General features: G+C 41.5%; 1 protein-coding gene and 1 pseudogene across 1 annotated transcript in view; both read right to left on the reverse strand.

The window, feature by feature from the left end:
- LOC107111518 (chromosome unknown open reading frame, human C15orf41) overlaps positions 1-20649 on the reverse strand; it is a gene marked incomplete at its 3' end in the record, with an annotated part of 72668 nt that overhangs the window by 44097 nt on the left and 7922 nt on the right. The gene's annotated exons all lie outside the window — the stretch shown is intronic.
- On the reverse strand, positions 3816-4098 carry LOC107111520 (annotated as a pseudogene).

Genomic DNA, 20649 nt, shown 5'->3' on the forward strand with positions numbered 1-20649 from the left:
CTCTATACAGTCAGTAAAAACAAGACCTGGAGCCAACTGTGGCTCAGATCGTGAGCTACTCATTGCAAAATTCAGGCTTAAACTGAAGAAAGTTGGGGAAACCACTAGGCCATTCAGGTTTGACCTAGATCACATCCCTGATGAATATACAGTGGAAGTGAAGAACAGGTTTAAGGGACTAGATTTAATAGATAGAGTGCCTGAAGAACTATGGACGGAGGTTCATGACATTGTACAGGAGGCACTAATCACCACCATCCCAAAGAAAAAGAGATGCAAGAAAGCAAAGTGGCTGTCTGATGAGGCTTTACAAATAGCAGAGGAAAGAAGGAAAGCAAAAGGCAACGGTGAAAAGGAAAGATTTACCCAACTGAATGCAGAGTTCCAGAGAACAGCAAGGAGAGATAAGGAGGCCTTCCTGAATGAACAATGCAAAATAATAGAGGAAAACAATCGAAGGGGATGGACCAGAGATCTCTTCAAGAAAATTGGAGAAATCAAAGGAACGTTCCATGCAAAGCTGGCTATGATAAAGGACAAAAATGGTAGGGACCTAACAAAAGCAGAAGAGATTAGGAAGAGATGGCAAGAATACACAGAAGAACTATACAAGAGAGACTTTGATGTCCTTGACAACCACGACGGTATAATCACTGACCTCGAATCAGACATCCTGCAATGTAAAGTTAAATGGGCCTTAGAAAGCATTATTTTGATCTATATTTAGTTAACAAAATGTAAGATGTTCCTTATGTTAATTTTATATCTCAATAACAACGAATTCTTGAACTGAATTATTTAATTAGGGGAAAGAATTAAATGTGATTTAAATGTTGTATTCAAACAAATGATTATGTCACTTGCGGTCAAAGATGGAGAAGCTCTATACAGTCAGTAAAAACAAGACCTGGAGCCAACTGTGGCTCAGATCGTGAGCTACTCATTGCAAAATTCAGGCTTAAACTGAAGAAAGTTGGGGAAACCACTAGGCCATTCAGGTTTGACCTAGATCACATCCCTGATGAATATACAGTGGAAGTGAAGAACAGGTTTAAGGGACTAGATTTAATAGATAGAGTGCCTGAAGAACTATGGACGGAGGTTCATGACATTGTACAGGAGGCACTAATCACCACCATCCCAAAGAAAAAGAGATGCAAGAAAGCAAAGTGGCTGTCTGATGAGGCTTTACAAATAGCAGAGGAAAGAAGGAAAGCAAAAGGCAACGGTGAAAAGGAAAGATTTACCCAACTGAATGCAGAGTTCCAGAGAACAGCAAGGAGAGATAAGGAGGCCTTCCTGAATGAACAATGCAAAATAATAGAGGAAAACAATCGAAGGGGATGGACCAGAGATCTCTTCAAGAAAATTGGAGAAATCAAAGGAACGTTCCATGCAAAGCTGGCTATGATAAAGGACAAAAATGGTAGGGACCTAACAAAAGCAGAAGAGATTAGGAAGAGATGGCAAGAATACACAGAAGAACTATACAAGAGAGACTTTGATGTCCTTGACAACCACGACGGTATAATCACTGACCTCGAATCAGACATCCTGCAATGTAAAGTTAAATGGGCCTTAGAAAGCATTATTTTGATCTATATTTAGTTAACAAAATGTAAGATGTTCCTTATGTTAATTTTATATCTCAATAACAACGAATTCTTGAACTGAATTATTTAATTAGGGGAAAGAATTAAATGTGATTTAAATGTTGTATTCAAACAAATGATTATGTCACTTGCGGTCAAAGATGGAGAAGCTCTATACAGTCAGTAAAAACAAGACCTGGAGCCAACTGTGGCTCAGATCGTGAGCTACTCATTGCAAAATTCAGGCTTAAACTGAAGAAAGTTGGGGAAACCACTAGGCCATTCAGGTTTGACCTAGATCACATCCCTGATGAATATACAGTGGAAGTGAAGAACAGGTTTAAGGGACTAGATTTAATAGATAGAGTGCCTGAAGAACTATGGACGGAGGTTCATGACATTGTACAGGAGGCACTAATCACCACCATCCCAAAGAAAAAGAGATGCAAGAAAGCAAAGTGGCTGTCTGATGAGGCTTTACAAATAGCAGAGGAAAGAAGGAAAGCAAAAGGCAACGGTGAAAAGGAAAGATTTACCCAACTGAATGCAGAGTTCCAGAGAACAGCAAGGAGAGATAAGGAGGCCTTCCTGAATGAACAATGCAAAATAATAGAGGAAAACAATCGAAGGGGATGGACCAGAGATCTCTTCAAGAAAATTGGAGAAATCAAAGGAACGTTCCATGCAAAGCTGGCTATGATAAAGGACAAAAATGGTAGGGACCTAACAAAAGCAGAAGAGATTAGGAAGAGACTGTGGAAAACAGGGTGTTCTTTCGGTCTCTCTCTGTGGCCCGGACCCATCACTACCTTGGAAAACTGAAGGAGAAGTCACGGAAGCAGTGACAGACTTCACATTCCTGGGATCCAAGATCACTGCAGACGGTGACTGCAGCCATGAAATTAAAAAATGCCTGCTCCTTGGGAGGAAAGCGATGGCAAACCTAGGCAGCATAATAAAAAGTAGAGACATCACCCTGCCAACAAAAGTCTGTATGGTCAAAGCAATGGTATTCCCAATAGTAATGTATGGCTGCAAGAATTGAACCATAAGGAAGGCCAAGCGCCGAAGAATAGATGCTTTCGAATTATGGGGCTGGAGAAGACTCTTGAGATTCTTGAGAGTCTCTTGGATTGCAAGGAGATCAAATCCATAAATCCGAAAAGAAATGTACCCTGAGTCTTTCCTGGAAGGCCAGATACTGAAGCTCAAATACTTTGGCCACCAAATGAGAAGGGAGCACTCACTGGAGAGGACCCTGATGGTGGGAAGGACTGAAGGTCAAAGAAGAAGGGGACAGCAAAGGATGAGATGGTTAGACAGTGTTGTTGATGCAACGGACATAAAATTAAGCAAACTGCGGAGCATGACAGAAGACAGGAGGGCCTGGCATGATGTGGTCCATGGGGTCGCGAAGAGACTCAACTGTCAAACTGAACAACAACAACAACATTCAAACAAATGCAAATCATTATGTAAGCATTATTTTAGTAGAACAATATATTTTTTTATTTTTTATTTGAAGATTTTTACCCCGCCCTCCCCGCAAGCGGGCTCAGGGCGGCTTACAAAGGGGGCATAGCCCATACATAAAACCAATAAAACTTTTAAAATATAATCAAAACATGCATGTAAAATGTAAAGATAATATATCATCTATTTCCTTAATGTAAACAAAGGCACTGAGAACTGTTGACATGCTACTGGAGAACCTATTACTGTGAAAGGGTGGCCTGCAAATGGGAAAAATCAACAACTTCCCAAACATGTGCCTTCTCCATTGTGGTCCCCACCTTGTGGAATGGCCTGGCTGGGGAGGTCAGGAAGGATCCCACTCTCTTGGCTTTCCACAAACTATGTAAAACTGAATTATTCGAGAGGGCTTTTCTAAACTGGCAATAGACTTGCACTGTACTAAATGATTCACAAAGTTACTTAGAAAAATTATTAGGGACTGTGGTCTATACTACTGTGTATATATGGTCAAAACTAGGATCCTATGATGGAATTTGGCATCATTTAATGTGTCATCATAATATTTATGCTTTGCTTCAAATCTGTTTTTAGAATTCTGGTTGGTTCTGCAACCTAATCGTACTGCATTGTTTATTGAATTTAGATTGTATTTTTTTTGTCTCGGAAATGTTTTAATGTGCATCTTGTCACGTCAGAACACACCATTCATAATTTACAAGAGGGAAGAAAAGAGGGATGTTCCAATCTTCAGTAATGCCCCTCATCTTTCTTTGGAGGGGAAAATGCATACACCACCGTAAGAGAGACCACAAAGGCCACAAATCCCCATTTGAATCCTTTGCTGTGAGCTCCCATTAAAATGTTAGGCTTGGCATATTAATTGGAGTACCTCCACACTTCATTGTGAAACCACGGATCCAAGACTTCGCCAGGCCAACCTCTCCTTCACATCATGTAGGGGAGTCCCCTCTATCTTCCACTGCTTGTAGTCCAGAAGTTCCATTTTGCCATGCTTGTGGCCATGCCCCATGCTCCTGATAAACCAATGACCCTTCACCAAATACAGATATCGACCCAAATTTCAATTATATTGATTCACTCTGTGTAATTCGCCTTGAGTCAAAGTGAAAAAGGGGGACTACAAATAATATAAATAAATAATTTATGGTTTTCCCATTGTTGGTGCAGCTGCAGATAAAGCAAAACAAAAATGGGGCCTCCACATGGCAGATTTCCTCACAGTTCCCCTAACACAATCCCCTGGAAGCACTTCCCCTCCCCCAGGCCACCAAAGATGCTGCATTTTTTAAAAAAATGCCATTTAAAAAAATATTAACAGATAATTATAACAATAGGTGTACAATGGTCTTTGAATTCGCAACTTTCATTTTTTAAAAAGTCTCTTGCCATTTCCCTTGCAAAGATATGCCTTTTTACTTATATCTCTACAATGGAAGCGGATAGAGATTTACTTTTAAAAAAGGAAGCTGGGAATTCATGAACATTGTACACCTATTGTTACGATGGTATATTGCTGCAATGATATTTTGGGGCATATTAAAAAAAAATAGTCCTCCCACTGATGCAGGGGAGGAAATGGCTGCCATGTGGGCAAAAAAATCTAAATTTACTCATCCACACAGCAGCCATCTAGGCTTTACTGCAATCTTTCCCAAAACTTCAGAGCAAAGAATAGGCCTCCCTACCAGAAATTATAAATTCTGGGGACACAAAGTTGTTGCTCTTAGCCATTTGTCTCAAGACATGGCAAGCCAGGCTATGCTGGACTCCATTTTTAGATATATAGAACAAAGGAGTTGAGCCTCAAAACATGTGACTGTGGTTATGAAACTTTTTCGAGTGCTCATAACTCCAAGAAATGTGTGTGTCTTTAGCTATCGCCTGTCAGGGACAGGTAAGAACAGGGTGAAAGGAAATGCTGTTTTCTAATTTGTTTTCGTTCTTCACTCAGTTCTGCTGCCTAGAAAATGTATACTTTATTTTTCGATTAAACTTTTATCATTTGAATACTGGAAGTCTATTTCTGTACCCATACCCATACCACACACACCACAGTCATGTTTATTAAAGCAAAACAACAGGGAGGGGACAAGTTGATCCTTTACACAAAAGAGAATGCTAGTGTCCCTATCCTCCATTGAGAGAAAAGCTCTTATGATTGGGTGGTGGTGGCATACTGAAGAAAGTGTTAGACTGGGAGTAAAGGTGTGGGGGGTATTGTTGTGATGGTCCCAGAGCCTCAGAACTCCCAGCACTGAAGGAAATGTGGTCCTAAAAGATAGCTCTCCACACTGCTCTTTTAGGAGAAGTGGAACTCTCCTCCAGGCCAGGCTGACTCCTCAGCCCCAATCAGCTTTACAATTGACCAACATCCTAACAATATTGAGATTCAGTATATTGGCCCTCATTAGTCCAATTGTTTTTTCCAAGCATTTGTTCAGAACATCCATAGATCCCCCTGAGCTGAAGGAGATACAGAGCAGAGCTTCATCTGCATATTGGGGACCTCTAATTCCAGATTTTCACACAGCCTCTCCCATCAGTTTTCTGTAGATATTAAGTAGTTTGAGAATAAGATTTAGCCTGATCACACCCCATATCATAACTGCGACAAGCCAAAGTTTAATAGCCAGAGAGTGAAACAAAAGTAAATAAACTTTAGTCTAGCTTTATAAATTAAAGTGCATGTTGAATGAAGACCTCAATCAAGCCAGCTATGACCACATTATTCTTTAGAGCAAGGGTTTTCAGTCTTTCCAAATCCAGGACCCAGCTTTAACCCCTGGCAGCAGCAGAGGACCCACTCAGCTTCAAATGACATCGCAAGTCATCTGACAGGAAGAGGAGGAACCAGAGTCTCTGAACCAGCCTATACTAAAAATAATTGTTTCTTTAAAATCGTGGCTCCGCCACTGCTCCTAATCCCCGCTCTCCGCTCCAGTATTATTCGTCAGAAAGAAGACTGGTGACTTATGTCTCTGCAACGGCTATAGGGCCTTGAACAAAATCACCATTCAAGACCGGTACCCGGTACCACTGATCCCCGAACTACTGGATCGCCTCAAAGGAGCACAGGTCTATACGAAATTAGATCTTCGTAGAGCCTACAATCTGGTACGCCTCAAACCAGGTGACGAGTGGAAAACGGCTTTTGGTACCAGATATGGACAATATGAATATCTAGTGATGCCATTTGGTTTAACCAACGCTCCAGCGGATTTTCAACGGCTCATGAATGACATCTTCCATGACCTACTGGACCATTTTGTTATTTACTTGGACGATATCATTGTGTCCTCCAACTCCATAACCCAACACTTCTTCGCCCTAAGGAACCATTCCAATGGACCCCAGAAGCGGAACACGCCTTTCTTCAGCTGAAATCCTGCTTCGGTATCCAGACCCTCACCTCCCATTCACCGTAGAGGCCGATGCTTCTACTGTTGCTATTGGCGCCATCCTGTCCCAACGCGATAACCCCACACAGCCGTTACAACCATGTGCCTACTACTCTCGTCAACTAACGTCTGCTGAACGAAACTACACCATTTGGGAACAGGAATTGTTTGCCATCAAAGCTGCTTTGGAAACATGGCGACATTATCTTGAAGGCGCCCGTCACCCAGTACAAGTCCTTACAGACCATCGCAATCTGGAACATTTGCAAACAACTCGTCGCCTAAATCAACAACAGATCCGTTGGTCCTTATTCTTCTCTCGTTTTAACTTCAAGATCTTGTATCTCCCGCACACCCAAAATCAGAAAGCGGACACTCTATCCCGGAAACCTGAGTATGCGCCAGCCCTGGCCGAAGAATCCCCAGAAACCACCATACTCTCTCCGGAGGTCTTTGCTGCTAGCATCAGTCATGGGTGCCTGGTAGACGAGATCCGAGTAAGTCAAGCCACCGATCCGTGGGCGCAACAATGACTACATGACCTCCAGCAGGGACCAAAGATGTGTTTACCACCAGGGAGGGCATGCTTTTTCATCAGGACCGCCTGTATATTCCGCCTGGACCCCTTCATGCTCGGATTTTGCACTTGACACATGACTCCTTACCAGCAGGACTCGCGAATTTTGGTGGCCTCGAGTCCGGGCAGATATTGACTGATACGTCAGTTCCTGTGAAGTCTGCCAATGAGCCAAAGATGTCCCAGCCAAGCCATCCAGATTACTCCATCCCTTACCCACTCCTTCCGACCCATGGGACACCATATCTATGGACTTCATGGTTGATTTGCCCCACTCTCACGGGAACACTTGTATCTTTGTGGTGGTGGACCTCCTTACCAAAATGGCCCACTTCGTCCCTTGTACCAAAATACCTACTGGTGTTGAAACCGCCCAGCTGTACCTCCAGCACATCTTCCGACTCCATGGCCTCCCCACCCATATCGTCTCCGATTGTGGACCTCAATTTTCCTCTCTATTTTGGCAGGCCTTACACTCAGGCCTCGGCACTCAAGTCCATCTATCTTCGGCATATTATCCCCAAACCGATGGCCAGACTGAATGGGCTAACGCCACATTAGAACAATACCTACGATGCTACGCCTGCTATCAGCAAAACTTGGTACTCCCTGCTACTGTTGGCCAAATTCACTTACAATAGATCCGTTCATGCCTCCACCCGAACCACTCCCTTTGCAGCAAATTACGACCGTCACCCCCGGTTTTTCCCCAGCCTTGGTCCTCCCACGAATGCAGACACCCGACTGCAGGAATTGCAGGCTCTTCAAGCTCTGCTTAAGGAACAGCTCCAACATGCCAAAGAGGCTTACAAAGAAGCTGCAGACTGAAAACGGCAAGAAGGCCCCCTGCTACGCATTGGAGACCTAGTGTGGCTATCCACCTGGCCGCTCCTGTAAACTAGACGCTCGCTTTATCGGCCCATATAAGATTATGGATCAGATCAACCCCATGTCGTTCCGTCTTCAGCTCCCAGACCACCTTCGCATCCATCCCGTCTTCCATCGGTCTCTATTGATCCCCTCGTCTCCAGCCGATCCCAAGCATCCCACACCACCAGCACCACCACTGCCCGTCATCATCGACGATGAAGAAGAATATGAAGTACGACAAATCCTGGACTATTGCATCCAGCGGAGTACTTTACAATATTTGGTTGACTGGGAAGGCTACAGCCCCAACGACAGCTCCTGGGAACCCACCACCAATCTCCATGCCCCTGACATAGTCCAACGATATCACGCTGAGTACCCCAAGAAACCCGGCCCGCAGGAGGAGAAGGCCCTGGGGGGATGCTGTCATGCCCACAGTGCATCCCAACCCTGTAGACCCTGACCACAGGGATTCTGTGCCCTCAATGTCCAAGGTTGAGCTCCCTGCACCCCTTGAATCACCAGACCTAAGTCTTGCAGAGAATGAGCACCAGCTACAAGGGTTTACACCTGGAGCCACGCCAGCAGAGCCAAGCACAAGCACCACGCCTCCTGATTCCCCCACACACACCGGTGGCTCGTTTGCGCGATCAGAGGCGACAGGACATGGCAACCCAGCATAAGGAGCCACGCATGCGAGGTTGACGTCCTCTAAGCCCAGAGTACTGACCAGAGCCAGGACCCTGTTAGCGGCCAGTAATTAGCTAACAAGCGGAACGGGCTTTTTAGGCAGCTCTCTCAGATCCCCAACTCGTGCTGGCAGCTAATCGCTTAGACAAATCGCTGCACCCCAGATCCTGCATTCCTGTCTCCTGGTTTTCATTCTGACTTCCAGACTCCTGACTTTGGCTTGCGTGACGTTGTTTCCCCGGCTCCCTGACTTCAGACTGTGTAGCCTGACTTTTGACGAACGGCTTTCAGCTTCTGAACTCTGCTTGCAATCTCCGGTAACCCTAGACTGTGTTTTGACTTTGTATTTTGGACTCTGCTCATGTTACTCTGTCTTATCTGGTACCCTGACCCCGGACTGTGTTTTGGACTTTCTGTGCCCTGCCTGGCCCGCCAGCGCAATCATGACACATCGAAGGAGTGTGTTAGTCTGAGATGGCAGAAGAAAGGGGAAAGAAGGGAAACAAATTAGCTCAAACAGTGCTCCTGAATGCCAAACCATGGTTTGGCAGTTAGGCTCCATGACACCCCAGCTGGCCCACTATCTTCTGTAGTAATTCAGAAGACTGCATTGAGTAGCTGCAAAGGTAACACTATAGTCATTATTTGTGCTGTGCTTTTCCATTTTACAACTGGTAAATAAATACTGAGCCTTACAGTGCAATCCTAAACAGAGTTATAAACCACTGACGTTTAGAATTTCTGCATAAGATTACACTGTGCTACTGCTAATTTAGACAAGAAATTGGGGTCTTTTCAAGCTTTTGTTCCAGTATAGGCATCTTGCAGAATGTGCCATGTACAAAAAGAGCAATTGGCAATAGGAAAAATAACAAAAACCTAAAAATAAAACTGCTTACTGTCTTCTAATTTAACTTTAGTAATACTTTTCTTGTTTTAACGAAGGCCATTTTAAGTCATTCTGTGAATGGACCCTTAAAGAAATAAACAATTATCAAAAAGAAAACCACTGTCAAACACAAGAGCATATATAACTTCCATTTTATTTAGTGATGTAATAAGCTTGGGGACATATATCAAGACCAAGAGAGTCATGGTCATTAATTTAGGCAATAAATCATAGACCTTGCCAACAATGACAGCAAACAGATGCTAACAAGGAAATGTATTATTTAATATTGCCATGTATTATAAAAATGGAAGTGTGTTTAAGGCATGTCTTAAATTTTTATAATAATATGCATTTAGTACATTACTGTTTTGACACATGTAAGAATCAAATTTATAGGCCCATTTTGCAAATGCATGCTGTTTTGTGAGCATGGAGAGTATTCCAGGAATTTTTTTTAAGAAGCTAGAGGAAAACCTTTAAAAACTATATACTTGTAATGATGTCTAATTTATTGCCTTGACTTTTATAATAAATATTGCCAGCATTGTGACTTATTGAGGAAAATGTACTCACTTTTAAAAGTAATATTTTCCAGGAAAAGGGTTGAACAACTCAATTTGGGGTGGAATATTTAACATTTAAAATGCCTATATTTTAGAAATTAACTTCCCTTATTGATTAAGCATCTTAAAGTGACTGGTATACAGAAGATTTATAGTACAATAAATTCAGTCCAAGCAGCCTCTTTGCTGTTATTTCCATATTTGCTTCTTCTCATTGGTCTTAAAATGAATGTATTGAAATCCCCATTGAGTGTGTTTAAGATCACAGGATACAGCCTAATTGCTCTTGCTCATATTCTTGCAAAGAATTTTACTAATGAAAATCAAATCTATCTATACTGACCTAACACCATCTCAAATATTAGAAAATAAAATATTGGCCCACTCAGTTTAAATGCAGTGATATATTTTAACACTAAATACGGCAAGAAGAATTAAGCTTCTCTCTGTTGTCCATGAATCTCTTCATATCTGCCACCAGGTATCACTTGTCTGAAGTGACATAGCACTAACTTAGTAGGGAGAGCATATTGTATAATAGAACATACATATTTTAGTCACCATTGTTTAACAAGGTGATCCAACAGACAGAATTTTTGTTTATATGATTTTATTTAGTTTTACCTTGAATGTTCCAGTTCTGTTCTTGGAAGTGCTACAGTCAATGTTTTAAAACACTTGAGGAAGAAGTGAGCAGTGTAGGGAAACGAAATTTTCTTCATTAAATCTACTGAAGCAGATATTAAAAATGCATTTAATATACTGGAGATGGTTGGTGGGCATCAGAGAGTGTGACAACCCAGTTACTGATGAGCTGCCGTCAGACGGCCTTCTCAGCAGAAGCAGGAATCTGTGTCTAAGGCTGCTGAAGGACAGCAATATCTTCCCTTGTGTGTAAGCTCTATTCATCTCCCAAGTATTTACTAAATCACAGGCCTCTGCACACAAACCCAGCGTTTCAGTGCATGCTAACAAATGATGGATCGTCCAGTCAATTCGTTATGTCCTGAAAGCGTGATTTCCTGCCATTCCAATCATCAAACCTCTAGAGCTTTCAGAGCTGATCAGACCAGGAGAATATATTTTGCAGGCTCTATTAAAGGAGTAGAGGCTCTTTCCATTAAAGTCTCTAACTTTTCCAAGGAAGGAAGGAAGGAAGGAAGGAAGGAAGGAAGGAAGGAAGGAAGGAAGGAAGGAAGGAAGGAGAGCTTAGTTTTCTATGTAAAGAAGTCAGCGTTCCATTTAATATCAATGTTTGCTAAAACAGGAATATCCACGTTCTGGCCACTTTAAACATAGATTCAGTTAAGAAAAAAATTGAACAGATTTTTTTGTTATGTTAAATCTTTAGATAATGTTTGATCAAACAAGCATAAAATCCTTATTGTCTAACCAAGGAATCTCCTTTTTCTTAAATAATATAATTGATCATAAGCAAATATTTAAGATTTTTTATTTATTTTAATCATTAAATATATTCCTACATTATTCACACATTATATACAAGTTTTATTTTTTTTTCCTGTGCAGAGGCACTATGCTGACTACTAGTTCCTAAAGGTAAACCTTTTAGACGAATGTATGTACTCCACTATAGCATATACACAGTATTTTTCCTTGATTTACTGGTAGCTAAAAAAACCTCATCTGTACAAAACCACACGTCTTGCAATTGTTTTTCATTACTATGAGATGTGCCTAATTCTGTTTTGTTTTGAGTCATCCAGATGTACATTTTGTTACAAAAGCAGATGAACCCACTCCAGCTACTAATGGTAAGCCATCAGACAATGCCCAGGCATCTAACATTTCTATTTCTTTGCTTACTAGGTAGGTCCCAGCCAGACCTAGTAAAACTCTCCCTATTTTGCCCTGCCATTCACCTCAACCTTGACCTGAAGATTAAACTCACTTTTATTGCACACAAAGGTCATTTGTATTAGGTCAACATTCAAAGTCCCTTGTCAACTAAGGCTGATATATTCCAACCTTTCCTACTCTAATGCATCAAATTTTTCATGGTGAGGTCATATGCCGCAGACAGTGCATTCAGCAATTTATTGTGCCATTGTAATTTAGTATAGAATATGATTGTCCAAAAAGCTGTCACATGAATAAATTTTTTTGCCATGATCTGCTGAATCATGTAACCCTGCAAAGTTAACCTATTTGCTCTGCATGGAAATACCATAAATACTAGTGCCTGAACACTAAAACAGAATTACAACTTTTACACTGGAGTCCATTGAAATGGTAGCAGGAGCACCCACTCTTTCCACTTCATCAAGTCCATATGAGATAACATTTCTTCTTTTGGATCAGAGGAGGAGGAAAAAATAACTAGATTATCAAGATGTGGATACTACATTCCAAATAGGAGTTCAGTGTTATAGACAAGATAGAAATATGAACAAACAAACAAAAATACCCAAGTGAAGATTATCCAATCTAGTAGAATATTTGGGATTACAGAAGTTCTACAGTGCAATCCTGTGCTCATTTATTCAGAAGGGAGCCCCACCAAGTTCAATTGGTCTTACTCCCAAGGAAGGATTGCAGCCCTGGACTTCTAGCCACAGGACAAGGAAATTCTCAAGAAAGTCTGCACCTTAACACCAACCTCTCTGTGGGCCAATCCATACAACAGTTACATATCCTGGATACCTCTGTGAAACTATACAATGGACACATAAACACCACCTTCTATTGAAACCCCACTGACCATCAAACACACCTGGCATGCTTCCAGCTGCCATCCAGAACCTATAAAGCAATCCACAGTCTATAGTCAAGCACTATATTACAATAACATTTAACCCATCAGACAGGAACACAGTAGCCTAGTTTTATAGAGTATTGCCCATTGTTTAGCCCAAAGTATGCATTTGATAAGTGGAATCACTCCCAGCACTCTTCCTACATTCTCTGGCAATAATAGACAAAACTAACTCATGCATTTGCAATAAGAAGAGACAACACATAACTCTAGGATAGATTCCTCAAAAGTGGCATCTATGCTGTAGTCAACAAAAGTAATTTAACGTGTGAAAGGGGAAGCAAACATCACAGTGGACCAAACTATCCAATTAAAGTTGTAGGAGATCCACCAGGAAACCCGGTCAATAGTGTCCAAGTGGGTTTTTTTTAACTTTTATTAATATACACAAACAGATAAATACAAAAACAAACCACTAACTGCAGAAACAACATGATCAACCTATGAACCATAAGAACGGGTTATAAACAGCTAACATACTAAATAAACTTAGTGACTACATTCATGCATACAACCTGCCATCTCTCATCTGTATTGACTAAACACAGCATTTATAAGCTAGGCTTGATATCATACAAGAGTTATATAAGACAAGCATTGAGTTCTATTCGCTTTAAGAGACAGGGTAATGGTAGCATTATGTTATTTTCTGACATCACTGCTACATAACAGAGTTTCTAATGGAATTGTCTCCAAGGGGTCTAGGGAGGCACCTATAATCATGTGAAAATCCCAAATCGTCCTCCTATTTCAGAAGCTGCCTAGCACCTTTCCAGAATAGCTAGCAATGTTCCCAATGATACTCTAAAAAATCAGTATAAGTGATACTTCTTCCATCCATTATTAATAAAGGCTACTATAACATAGAGAAAACCCTCCAATAATCAACAGTGCAGTAGCAGTTTGCTGTGTGAAGACAGGCATCAAGGGGAAAGTTTAAAGTGGCCTCCACATGTTGGTTATTTCATGAGCACTGGCTCTAATTCATGAAAAGCAATTTCATAAAAGGAAAATAGTGCTGAGACACCATAACTGTATGAATTGAAATGTAACCCTTCACAGACTATCAATATGCATATCTAGCATCATCAAGAGCGTCATCAAGAGCAGTATCCACAGCCATATACCACTAAACAACAACCTATCATTTATAGACCTCATGTAGTGGTGAAGACAGTCTGAGGTCACACGTAAAAAATGTAAAGGTAAAGGTTCCCTTGCTCGAAAGCCAGTCGAATCCGACTCTAGGGTTGCAGTGCTCATCTCCGTTTCAAAGCCGAAGAGCCAGCGCTGTCCAAAGACAATTCCATGGTCATGAGGCCGGCATGACTAAACACCAAGGCGCACGGAACACTGTTACCTTCCCACTGAAGTGGTACCTATTTATCTACTTGCAATTTCTTGCTTTCGAACTGCTACTTCTATGCTCACAAACAGAAAATTTCTTTATGCTAGCCAGGTTGATAGTGTTCAGATACTCCTTAATTTTGCTAAGGAAGGTCTGTGCAACGCTGCATTATAGCCCCTATGTAAATCAAAGACCTCTCTCTGCTTACCATGCAAGGACAGTCTCACGCACAACTGAAGTTTGGGGGTGGGGGAGGCAGCTGGGATGAGTGTAAAGAAAGGGCCCAGAGAAAAGTGAAAGACATGTCCAAGGTCTCCTGAAAGCATTTGAGGTTTGGATGTGTATGGACCATGACAGTTGTACACTGAAGCAGCTCCCACTGCAGCTTATTAAAATAGTTCTAAACCCAGCACCCTAAACTCTATAGGCAGAACACAGGTGTGACAGAAGTATTTCTAAGGCTAATAGAATTATTTAAACTATTTTTGGTGAAACTACAGAAAATAAACTGGTAACTGCAACACACATTTTAGCATATGCTACAGTAACATTTTTTTCAAGCTGCCAATGATTAAGATCTTGTTCCATGGCTACAGTCCATTTGCCTGCTTAGTTCAATGTAGCTTGAAGAACAAGTTACATTTTAGTTATTAGCTTTTCCTATAACTGTTATTGGCAAAACAAAGTAGATAATATAGCTTTCATAAATGATGGAATTCAGTATAAGGATTGCTAAGTAGAACAGCACCTTTTAAAAAGAGCTAGTCCTGTGCATGCTAAAGCAGGCACATATAATTATAATGATTACAACTGATAAACTGCTATTAAGTGGTGTTTGGTATCTCTGTAAGATGCACTATCAACTTCATTCAATGCAATGGCTAGATTAAGCTGGGAAAATGTATAAAAACACTGGGGTAAGAAGGTGTCACTAGTATAATGAGCACATTTGGGCAACCACAGTTTGTTTGCTGGAACCTAGCAGTATCAGGGAACAGTGTATCTGGACATTTTTTAGAACATATTTAGTGTAGTAGATAGAGCATCAAAATGGGAAAGCCATGAAACATACCAGGTGGCCTTGAGTTGTTTGGGAAATGATGAGACTTAAATAAAATAAATAAGAATCTGATTGCATACTTTTGTATCTATTATCTATCACGCACACTTACATAAACAAACAATATAACTATTACAGAAAACATATGCATGTGTTAAAAGCTGGACTACTCTTTACCTTCCATTTCTGAAGTGACTTATAGTGCAAATCCTAAGTGGAGTTATATCCTTCTAAGCCCACTGATTTCAGTGGACTTATATGGGTGTAACTTTACTGAGGACTGCAATGTGAATGTCTCACATTATATAATAAGTTGTTATAGTTGCAGAACATCTTGTGCTGATGAAAGGATGGAAGGTGAGACAGTCATATATTAAGAAAGAACAGCAAGCAAGAAAAAAAAAATCAGTGCCTGAGCAGGCCTCCAGATGGTCTAACTCACTGATATTTGCAGAAAGTTAGACAGTTCTTCTCAAATCTGTAGACAGCTGCAGTGCTTAAGACATGACAAGTTTCACCTAATGACAAACCTATTGTTAGACAATGTTGCCACTTCCCAGATCCCTCTAGGCAGATTCAAAGGAAACAAATATTAAGTACTGCATTACCATTCTCGGGAAAAGTCCATAATGCATCACAATGAAATACTCATAAGAAAAATAGTAATCTTCAATAGACATTCCTGTCCTAGTGTTACTGGAATTGACAAAAACAAGTCAAGGAGAAGGTTCTCAAAACACAACCACTGATAGTGTTATGTCCATGAAGAGAAAGTAATAAAAGTAGATTCCTAACAAAACTGCCCAATTGGGCAGGTAGATACAGAACTAACATTAGAATAAAGAGACTGGGGAAAGTACGGTATTTACTCAATTGCAAGACTAGTTTTTTTCCCCTCAGGTATGTCATAAAAAGAGAGGGGACAACTTACATTTACACATTACAGTTATGTTAAGGAGTGTGTGTGTGTTTGTGTGTGTGTGATATAACATTTTTAAGGTGTTCGTCTTACATTTGGGATTCTCTTCCTTTTGGGTAAATATGGTGTGACAATCAAGGTCTTAAACGATGGGGACTAATAGCCTCAGGTCTCTTGGCCCCAGCTGGACCTAGAGTGCAAGCCCCCAGGGAAACCTAAGTGGGTGAGGGGGGAAACATAAACAAGTGCCCCAGTGGTTGCAGGACCTGTCACCCCTGAAATCCCAGCCCCCAGAGAGAAGGGGTGGAAGACCCCAGGGATGTCCCTGCCTCAGGGAGACCTTTAAAAGGCCAGCCAGGGAGGAACCAAGGAGGAAGAGCGAGGTCACCTACTAGGTTGCAAGTGACGGGTTTTGCATATGTGAGGGAGAGCTGAGTGAAAGAAACCCCCCTGCTTCTCACAAATCTGAGGCTTTTTCAGGGTATCAGCCAGCAAAAGGGTAACCCTGAAGGGTGAAGCAACACTGGTCCACATTTCCACCCCAAAATAGATGGATACCCTTCAACAGATGAAGCAACTTGGTAAAGTAAAGTTGCCTTGGCCAGTGGGGAATGATTAGGGTGCAATTTTTGTTCTTTTTGTCTCAAAACTTTGCAGATGAATGGAATAAGTAGTAACACGTATATTTAGTGGCTCATAAATCACAGGATGAATGCATCGCCCAGAGTCCCCCAATCCTTTCCTAGTACAAAATTTCTGGCATTTGGTATTGCTGCTAAGACAAATCTACCTCTGGTGGGCCCCAGCAGCAAAAAACTAATCTGTCCTAATCTGGGACCCTATTTGAACAACATTCTGCTTATGACTGAGTATATCTCTCAAAGCAGTGTCACTGAAATGTGGATTGCTTCAAGTGTGATGCAGTACCTGATATATCTCTCCCACAGACTACAAGGTAGGCAAGACTAAGCAACAAAGACAGCACCTTCCTACTGGATTATGTGATATTTGAAGACACACTGTCTGTAGAAGCCTGGGGAGAAAAGCATAAACACTTTCAGACAGAAGCTTTAGGTGATTTATGTGAAGTTAGTGAAGGCCAACTCCACCAGGTCAGGCTTTTGGGTGTTGCTGATGGAAGTCTCAGAAGTTTGTCCTGCAAGTCCATTGGTTGGAAGTCGTGGTTCGAACAGCACTGGAGAGGCTTGATTCTTGTACCACTGCAATAGAGGCTCTCATGAGGTACAGCAATCTCTGAATCAGAGTTCAATAAAGAAAGGTAGCTGCTATATTAAGAACAGGCGTATGTCTGAAGAAAGGAAGGTACTTGAAGAGATTAGCCCAGGGCTTTGATGTGTAAAATGCATGTGTAAATCAAATAGGTTTTCTCCCCATTGACATGGAGGTCCAGAGTATCCAGGATATACACAGTAATATGCACATGCGAAGGAGGGAGAGAGGGAGCTGTGAGGAACCAGTTACCTTGATGATGGTGCAGATCCCAAAATCATCTGTAATAGTTTTCCATGCTGGCAAAAAGAAATGAAGAGCTGGAGAGTAGAAGGGGAAGTCAAAGATACCACTTACACCTGGGGTGTCAAACATGCGGCCCAGGGGCCAGATCAGGCCCCCAGAGGGCTATCAGGCCCGCAGTGGAAATGGCTGTCTCCTGCTTCTTCTTCCAGTGCTGCTGCTGCTGCGTCATCATAGGTTTGCAGCTTACACACCTGAACAGCATACTCAAGAGTGCAACAGCACAGACATTTTGATGCAATAATTCAAAGCAAGAGGTGTCAGCTATCACACACTGTTAAATAAACAAAATATTGCAAGAGTGCTAATGTTTTAAGCATGTTTTTATTTAAAGTAAAAAAAACCCTTTGTGTTTGTGTCCTTTATAAAGTTTATATCTCCGCTACCTGACATTACATTTTATGACACACATGGCCCGGCCCAACAAGGTCTCATTTATGTCAGATCGAGCCCTCACCCCTGACTTAGAACCCCCAGATGACTTAGAGCAGCACAATTCACTCAGTGGCTCTGGCGCCACAAGTGGCTCTTCTGAGCACTGCTCTCTAATATGAAAACTACCCCAAGTTCCAGGAAGGTGAGAAAGGCCATTGCCCAATAGGGCTTGTGGTTGACAGGTGGTTCTCTCCTCAAAACAGCTGCCATCACAGGGACCAATAAGTTACAGGCCTCCCTGAGTTTCAGGAGCTAGGGATGTCCATAATGGTCCTAGCTTCTCCCATTCCCCCTCTTCTCAGCAACCTCTGCACTCTTATCCCAGCACCTGGGAAGCTGCCAGGAGGAGAGCAAGCTGGCCCCAGGGAAGAGACAATGCAACCACCACATCACAGCAGCAAGAACTGCAAACTGCCCACAGTGAGGTGGTAGTGGTTTTACTCCTCTTTCTCTACAACCACCCTGTTTTCTTCCAGGTTCCTTGGCAATCTTCCTCACTCACTGAGCTAATGTGCCTTATGCTAAAGAGAGAGGGAGATGGCAGACAGAGAAGCCCTTCCCCTCACTCCAAGGTGTGGCTAAGGTTCAACAGTAGTAGGGACAGACAACCATATATGCTCAGAGGCAATCTAATGAGTAAAAAGGTTATAGTTCAGTATTTAATATTAATAGTTATTTCATGTATTATTGAATGTCTGAGTTTGGTGATGTTGCATTGTTTTTAGAATGTTTTATTACTGTTATCTATGTATTTTAGTCTTTTATGTAAGCACCCCTGAGCCTGCTCCAATGGGGAGGGCGGGGTATAAATTTGATAAATTATTTATTTATTTTGTTTAATGGTTACTGTGAAGGTGGCTCACTGCAAGCCGTGGAGTGAATACCACTGAAGGACCAGTGTGAGGAAGAGTGGTCTGAGAAGGAGAGTGCCATGTCATCCTGAGAAGATGTGAACCATTGTGTCAACCTGTAAGATTTGTAGGTGGAGATATGAGCCCATAGAGTGGGCCATTTGATTTTAACTTCTAGATCCTCAATAAAGTATTGTTAGTCTTGCTGCTGAATAGAGCTTTCCCTCCAAAGGGCAAATCATCAACACTTGCCTTAGCCTCAGGGGTCAGTGCTGCTTAGCCAGTCATGGCAACTTAGGGCAGTAGTAATGCAATGAAAACCAAAGAGTCACAAGCCTGCAGAAGCACACAACAAATAAAGCCTGTACAAAGCCGCTGAGTACAGAGTCACTCTTCAACAGGAAGAACAACAGATATTAAGCAAAACTGATCCCACGTGTCTGATTTGTACTCAGAATACCAATGCAATGGTGTTGGCCCAAAGAGTTGCATGATGAACACCTGGAAAAGTCAGGGTATTACATTTGCGAAGGAAATCTATCCCTCTGAGACCTTGGTAGAGATGGATTAGCACATGGAGTTTAAAGAATATCTTGAAAAAGTGGAAATATTGTCGATGACAGCATTCCTCTGCCTTGCTGACACTTTAAAAGCACTGTTCTCTGTGCCACACACACTGGGGTACTACACAGAATCAAACTAAATGTGAACAGGAAAGAAAAGAAAAACTTGAAGAAAAAAGTTGTAGAGACAAGCATGTGGTTGTATGTACATTAATCAATGAATTCTATCTATAGATGCCAGAACACAGAATCTGACTTCATTGGTGAAAAAATTTCTGTCTAGTCGAGTTCCACTTTCTGATCGTACAAACTAATTGAAATATTTTCATTCTATAAATCCCAGTTAATCTGCAATGCTTCCTACAAACTCTGGCTGAAATTTACAATGAATTCCTCTATAGCTCTCCAGAATAATTTGTAAACTGCAGCCTGATCACTCCTATTGAAAACATACCAATGAAATGCATATTTTCAGTACAATAATGTCTAGGATCAGTAGCTAATGTTCAGAACTGCATGTATTTCATTCTGCTCATATATTTTATTTTTCCTGAAGGGGTGTTCTTCTTCAGCACCTTCCACAGTGCTGTACATTATGTGACAGTTTAAATATCAGCATCAGTTTCAATTCATCAGAAGCTAAAGACGGAAAAAAGTTCTGCCTATGCTGAACTGTCCCAAGAAGCTTCAAGATTAATTTAATTTAAAAGGCTTCAGGAGCTTTCAAAGGAGAGTTGGTGGTTTCAGACCATTTCCTAATGGACAGCTGAATCTATCATAAAACTATGAAGATTTCTAATATTATTGGCATACTGATATAATATTTTCATTTTAGAGTCTAGGAATATTGGCAATGAAATACACTCAAGGCAGAACTGTAAATTTCCACAAAGTTTCAGTTCCATGAAGATGTGTATATACGATGAACATAAGAACATAAGAGAAGCCAATCTTGGATCAGGCCAATGGTCCATCCAGTCCAAAACTCTCTCACACAGTGGTCAAAAATACCAGGTGCCATCAGGAGGTCCACCAGTGGGGCCAGGACATTAGAAGCCCTCCACTGTTGCCCCCCACCCCAGCAC

This window comes from Gekko japonicus, unplaced genomic scaffold (genome assembly GCF_001447785.1).
Source record: "Gekko japonicus isolate JY-2015 unplaced genomic scaffold, Gekko_japonicus_V1.1 scaffold74, whole genome shotgun sequence".
Lineage (NCBI taxonomy): Eukaryota > Metazoa > Chordata > Lepidosauria > Squamata > Gekkonidae > Gekko > Gekko japonicus.